Here is a 7,838-nt window from a genome sequence, read left to right on the forward strand (position 1 = left end):
CGAGAAATAAACAATAACGTTACTTATTTTAGTAGCGTTCTATATAAGGCTTACGGGACGGGCCGTTACTCCGTAATAGAAGTACTAATTATCTTAATACGTTTAGTCTTATAATATCTTACTATAGTATAATATAAATTTCTTTTTTTAGATAACGTAAAGTACTAGTAAGCTAGGAACACTAGTGAGCTAGGAATTTTGTTCTATTATAACTAACTTCTTGATTATTATACTATGTCTTAATAACATAATATATAATCGTCTAATAAAGAAGGTAGAATTGCTCTTACCCTCTCTACCTATCGTTAGGGCTAATTTCTAAGTCTCCTACGCGTAGCTATAGTATATCACGTACCTTGTTCGATGCTAAGTAGCCGGTACTACGGAATCACTCCTCGCGTCGATACTCGCCCTATCTAGTATAAACTTAGGTTAACCGAAGAATAGACGATTGTTTAATATATCCTCGACCTCGATTTGCGAGGATTCGCGCCTACCCTTAGCGAGGTAGTAGATATAGCGGACAAGCTACTTAGTAAACGCGACGCAGATCCGGTAGGTAAGAACTAGGTAGAGAGATTCGCTTCGCGCTCTACCGAGCTTAAAACGGCCTTTAACTAAGCAAAGGACCGTTAGAGAATACTCTAGGAAGATCTAGAAGTTATAAGCGCCTAGTTCAAGCTTATATAAGAGACGATTGCTAAGTATAGCGTATATAGCGAGGATATCTATAACTTTAATAAGACGCGCTTTTAAATAGGCGTAATAAGCTCTATAAAAGTCGTTACTAGCTTAGAACGACGCTCTCGCCCTACGGCTACTTAGCCTAGTAATAGAGAGTAGGTTATAGTCATTTAGAGTATCTATACCGCTAGCTACTCGACCCCGCCCTTTATTATCTATAAAGGGCGCGTCTATATTTTAGTATAGTACAAAGTGTCACGGGCAGCCCGCGACCCCTTACTATAGCTACGTCGGCCCGGCTAAACCGCGGACCTTCTACATCGGGTTAGCGCGGCTTAGCTTTGCTTTATAACTTCGCCGCGCCTCGCGCTCCTCTTTCGTAGCTTCGTAGAACAACAACTATCTCATTCGGACCCTATAGTACGCGCGCCCTTATATAAAGAGGTAGATATACGGCGGAATTAGAAGCTTACGGTCTCCGAGAATAGATAGATAAATAACGTACTTAGCCTCGAGTAGTTAAAGCACTTTAACGCGTATATAGAGGCGCGTTCTATAGGTAGCTATAGGTTGCTTATTTTAGACGGCTATAAGAGCTATTAAAACTAGGGTTTTAAGGACGATTACTTAGACTATAAGATCCTTACGCTCTATATACCGCATATTCGTCGTATATCCTATAGCCTCTTAACGTAGTCTGTTTTTCGCCGTTAAAGCTAAAGTACTTATAACGTATACGGGACTTAGCGTATTAGCGCGTCTTCTATATTAATAAAGAAACTTTCCTTCCGGCGTTTAAAGACGCGTTTTTCGACGTATTTACCGCGTTAAACCGTATAAAGGCCTTTAAGGCTATAGAGTTAGTTCCTATTAACGCGTAAGTAGTACTTAATCGCCTTAATATACGCCTACGAACCCCGCTAGGACTACCCCCGCCTTAGATAACATTATAGTAGTCTTAAACTCCGAGTACTTCGAAGGAGTTTACGTCGTAATCTAAGCTTAAATACGACGCTATACTAAGCAAGTCTTAAGCAGCTTAGAATAGCTTCTCTTAGCTTATAAAAGGCGGCGAAGTAATACTATAAGAGAATACGCTTCTTAGAGCTCGTAACTCTAAGCTTAAACAATAAGTTAAGACTCTTATAAAGCCCTAATCTCGTATATAAAAGCGTCTCTAGTACAGCGGGGTCTTAGAGTATAGAGTTGGCTCGTTATAGGTAGTCATCGAGTCGTTAAAGGCTATAGAATAGTCAAAGAAGAGTCGTAGATTAGAGGGTACAAAAGAGGGCTAGCTAAGTAGACGGCGGTATAGTAACTACGGTCGGATTAGCTATAACGTACGAACGTACTAGGAAGACAAAGAGAACAATTCTAAATCGGATAAGAGTATTAAGTTCACTGGTTCTCTATTTGATAGTAGTGAAAACGATTAATAAAGAATACGAGTTAGTCGTACTAAGACAAAATTCCTAGCTTACTAGTGTTCCTAGCTTACTAGTGCTTTACGTTATACTAAGAAGAGAAGAGTAAGTCTATTAGTTATATAGCTATAGTAGTATAGCTATTTAAGAGATATAAGCTCTTTAAGATCTAAAGAGATTTTAGCTATTATATACTACTTAGTAACTTATATATAATGTTAAATAGGGACGGATTGCGTAGCCGTAGAAGATAGGAATTGCAGATTATATAAATAAAGAAGGACCTAATAGGATAGCATATATCTATATATAGTATCGCTAGTTAATAGTATAGGTGTTTTAGGAGGGACAGTTATACTTAGGACTTGACTAGCAAGCCCTGATTACTAATCCCCCTAAGCACCTAATGTTGACCCTATGACCTACATATTCTTAACACTCCTACTCAGGTCAGAAGGTCTTAAACAATCCCTTATATAAGCTAGAGCTGCCTTATAAAATTTTGAAACTACTAGCTATTAAGGGGCTTAGTCAGCCTATTAGCAACTATGTCCTTTATGTGGTAGTAATCTACTACAATCTTCCTTTACTACTAGAGATTCCTAATATAGTAGTATACTACATCAATATACTTTCACCTATTATAGATATAGGCATCTTTAACAAAGGTCAAAGCTACTTAGTTGTCACCTATAAGCTTCACTAGTCTTAGCTCATCAATAGTACTTTTGCTTGCCTTAATCCTAGGTTAGAATAAATACTCTCTAACTAGGTCAGGACACCTTATCTCTCTAAGGACTGTAGCAAGAAACTATAACTACTTAGCTACTATATTTATAGCTATAAACTCAGCCTCTATTATTGATGTAGTAACAGACTTCTGCTTCCTACTTATCTAGGACATAGGTGATCTATAAAGGAACTATATATATCTAAGGATTGAGACTCTGTCTGCCTTATCTATAACATAATCAGAATCTGAGTATCCCTAGAGAATACCTCCTCCTCTTCTATACATTAAGCCTAGGTCTAGGTATGATCTTAGATATCTAGAGAGTTTCTTTAAAGCTCTAAGATGTTGCTTTAAAGGGTCAGTAATATATAAGCTGATTCTTCTAAGGGGGAAAGTAAGGTCTAGCCTTATCATTATTATTAGCTATATCTAGGTACTATTATAACTCTAGTACTCCTGTTTGCTACACCTCTTATCTATAGTAGCTGAAGGTCTTAGATCCTTATAGCTGTCTATAGGTAAGAGTGTAGGTGTGGCCTTCTCTAGAGAGATGCCTATCTTAGTAAGGTTAGTTTAGATATAGTGTCCTTAATTAAGCTTCAAAGTACCTAGGACCTGTTTCTTGTAATCCTTATTCTAAGGATCTTCTTAGGTTCCCTAAGATCTTTGATCTTGAACACTCTTCTAAATTTAGCCTTAAACTACTAAACATCTAATAGCTTTAGAGCTACAATAGGGATAGTATCTATATAGGTGAGGACTATAATGTCTCTTCCTCTATAGATAAGTAGGTATAGATCTACCTAGAACTAGGTGAATCTAATCTGTTCTAGCTTAGCAATATAGAGCTTGTTCTAATCTCTAGCTACTTGCTTCAGTCTATACAGGCTTCTAAGGACCTTAAAGACTATATTTAGTGGAATTTCAATACCTAGGGGTAGGATCATATAGATGTCTTTAAGAAGGCTACTTTCGGTAAAAGCATTATTCACATCTACCTAGTGCATCTCAAGATCTCTCTTATATACTACAGCTATAAAGACCCTAAGGGTATTATACCTAATAGTAGGTATAAAGGTCCCTTCAAAGTTAACACTATATTTCTGTGAAAACCCTCTTATAACTAGTCTTGCCTTGAACTTTTTAATAGCTCTTCTGATCATTCTTTTTATATTAAAAACCTACTTAGATATAACTAGGTTTGCACCCCTTAGTAGTATAACTAGATCTAAGGTATTGTTGCTCCCTAAGGCAATAAGTTCTTTCTAGATTACCTCTTTCTATATATGTCCCTAATTAGGGTCTCCTACTGCCTCCTTATAGGACTTTAGGATTAGCACTTCCTACTAGTAGGCTATAGCCTACCTAACAGCAGTAAATGTATGTCCCTCTACATTATTCAGGATTTCCTTAACCTAGCTTATAGTTAGATCAAGATGAAACATCTGAGCCATCAATACCCTATAATGCTTGGCTTTATACTTAGTAGAGCCATCATCTTCATCCCCCCTTAACCTCTTATTGCCTATAAGCTAAGGTGGCTATTAAGGTTAATCCTCCTGAACAACTTCCTCTTCCTTTTCTTTTCTTAGAGTCTCCTCTACTCCAATCTTCTAGTACTCTCTAATGTCTTTTAGAGGTTAGGGAAGTTGTATAAACAGAGGCTTTGCCTAGAGCTGCTATAGCTATATTGATGAACTAGAGACCTGAGCAGGAGATATTCTAACAGGGTTTCTCTTTAGGGCTCTACTTGACTAGTTTGTGAAGGTGATGCTAAGATCTATATCACCCCCCTTCTTATTCTTAAACTAGTCAACTTGCCTATATGTTTTGATAGCTTTCATATTAGGCTCCTAGAAGAGCTATTGCTTTGTGGTGTTCTCTATATAGCTAATAAAGACAACTTATTTACCCCTATTTATGAGCTTATGACTTCTTAAGCCTTGAGGTTAGGATCTCGGGTCTATATAGACCACTGCTTTACATCCCTAGACTCTCAAATGGTCAACTGATAGTACCTGGCCAGTAAAGACTTCTTCTAGTGAAAGAGTAGTACCATCTATTATTGGTCTATTTAGAAGTCTGTTCCTGACCACAGTTTGAGTAATAAGGGCCTCTAGCCAGAATTCAACTAGTATATTTGAGTCCTTAAGCATAGCTCTTACTGTGTTCTTAGAGGCTTGGATTGACCTTTCTATAGGTCCATTCTGAAGTGAGTTGTAGGCATCAGTTGTGTCTATCTAAATGCTAAACTCCTTCTCCTACTGTTTTAGTAAGGAAAGAATTTCCCTTGCACCATCACTACGGACTGTAGATAGAAAAAACCTTGAGCTGTTCTCTACTTGAACCTTGCATTCCTTTAGAGCTATAGGAGCATCACTCCTAGCCTTCAAAGGGATTATCTACTTCTTCCTTGAGAAGTTGTCTACAATCTCAAGCCAGTACTTGAAGCTAAGTCTTGAGACTGTACCTTGAAAAGGCCCACAGATGTCAATAGAGATGAGGGCCAGCCTCTCTCCTTTCCTCTCTGTGGCAGGTCCTTTAAACTTCCTCATGTCTGTAAGGGAGCAGACCTTGCAGTTCTAGTGTTCAGAAGGAACAGGAATAGGATCTTTCTTGTCAGTGACTCTATATAGGTTTCTTAGCAGTCCCTTGCCAAGGTGTGCACATCTTCTATACTATAGCTCCTACTGGTCCTAGGACTCAGTGGCAGTCATAGCCTGTTCTAATTCACACTCAAAATGTGTACCTAACTTAGACAGATCCAAGTCATGCTCCTATAGAGAGGCATATACTTAAGGTATAGCTTCAAGCTGCTCTGAAACACTTTGAATGAATAGAACACCCCCTCTCAGCTTTGTCTAGACAACAGGTTTTCTAAAAAGGGGTTTAAGGGTGAAACTGGGTGGTTGGATAGCAAACTGTTGGCTCAACTGATTCTAAGAAACAAGGCTAACTCTAAGGCCAGGAACAAACAAAACATTCTTCAAGACAATCTGCTTCCTAGAAGGACTACCTATCACTGCACTCCCCTTATGTGTAGCATGTAGGTAGCCACCCCTAACCTTGATCCACTTCCTCTTCTGAAGAGGTTTCAGGGTCCTAAAAAGTGAATCCTGGTCAGTCATATAGGATGAAGCACAAGAGTCAAGCAACCACTCTGAGGAAGGGTACTTGCCTTTGGCTTCCACAGTTGAATGGGCAACCTCATCAACTTCATCATCCTCTGATAGTGTCTCAGGGTCTGATGAGTCTTCCTGGGTTGCATGGGCTCTTGCAGGCTTCTTGGTGGATAAGGCTTTCTTCTTCTGGCTGTCACCCACCTTCCTTATACGGTCCTTCATCACCACTAGGATGTCCCTCAGGCTTAGGAATGGGGACCTCCTTCTTGGTGGTGATGATTGTCTCTTTACAACAGAGGTGTTTCCTCTGTTGAGCTTGTCCTTCCTGACAGCATGCTTAGCTCTAGAGAGGTGTGTGACGTTCTTATCCGAACACACCGCCGGCTTGGCGCTCAGCTTTGTATTTAGAGTTTTCTCAGGTAGCTTTCCTATATCTCAGATTCACACTCGCCAAGGTTCTCACATCTGGTAGCTTCCCTTCCTTTCAGCCTTTCTATTAGGTTGAATCAGCCTATAAGTGAATCTCCTAAGCTATAAGTCTCTAACTTACGCCTTAGTCGGACCTTAGTACTAAAGCTAAGCGAGGTAACCTCACCAACCTTATCTCAGCTCCTACGAACGGGGCGGGCCACTCAAACCTTTAGCATAGAGGACACTAACTAACACCCTAATTAAGGCGGTTATTACCTACCGGATTAGTAAGGTTTCGCCACTTATTTAGTCGGAGAGGGCCTAGCCTATAGTCGCGCCCTAGGCGACAACTACGCGGCTTAGCCTACTGGCCTAAACGACACCTTTAGGGCCACTTAGGCTATACCCCTAGCTACTCGGTCGTACCGCCGCCCTAACCGCGATAGCGACGCGGAGATAGATAGGGCGGACTACCTAGACGAAGATAACTTCGGCCTATATAACGAGCTAGCTAGTAGAGGCATTGCCGCTAGTAAGAATCGTCCTCCTAAACGGTAAGGAGATTATTTCTACTTAGGGTGTCCTTCTACTATATTAGATTAGTACCTAGTAGGACATAGTCCCCGCTAGAGTTATTAATATAGAAGGATTTGACCTTATCCTAGGCCTTAAGTAGTTCTAGGAAGTCAACCCTAACGTAAACTAGTAGTCTAGCTCTACTAGACTATAGGACCGGCGTAGCCGGTACTATACGATTAGGTCGTACTCTAAGGTGTTCGACCTAAAGGACGACGAAGGCGAGCTAGAAATGTTCAACTCTATATGTTTAGTAGACTTCGCTATACGATACGAAGGACCCTAGCTCTTCTACTTGCTTAGGCGACTCCCCGACGATACCCTAGTCGACATCGACTTCGAGGAGCACGGCTTAGATAAGGTATACGAACGCCTTATAGCTATAGTAGGGGACCTAGACGACGAGTCTTAGCTACCGTAGGTAGGTAACTAGGTCTTCTAGACGTTAGTTAATCTCTTCCTAGAGATCTAGAGAGCTTAGCTCCCGGCTAGACTCCTACGGAAGAGAGCTTTCGACTATACTATCCCTACTAGTAACGCTCGACCTATTAACTAGCCCGTATACCGTCTAAACCCGGGTCAGCTTCGAGAATAGGCTCGCTAGATCTAGATGCTCCTTAATCGCGGACTAATTAGGGTCTCGTCCTCACCCTAGGGATCCCTAGTCCTCTTTGTCCCTAAGCTAGACGGCTAGTAGCGTATATATATCGACTATCGCGCCCTAAATGCCGTAACTACTAAAAACGGCTTCCCTCTCCTACGTATCTAGGAGTGCCTAGACACGGTCGTAAAGGCTAAATACTTTAGCAAACTAGACCTAGTCTTAGGGTACTAGTAGCTACTGATCGACTTAGCCGACATATATAAGACTACGTTTAATACTATGGA

This window comes from Fulvia fulva, chromosome 3 (assembly GCF_020509005.1).
Source record: "Fulvia fulva chromosome 3, complete sequence".
In the NCBI taxonomy this organism is placed as follows: domain Eukaryota; kingdom Fungi; phylum Ascomycota; class Dothideomycetes; order Mycosphaerellales; family Mycosphaerellaceae; genus Fulvia; species Fulvia fulva.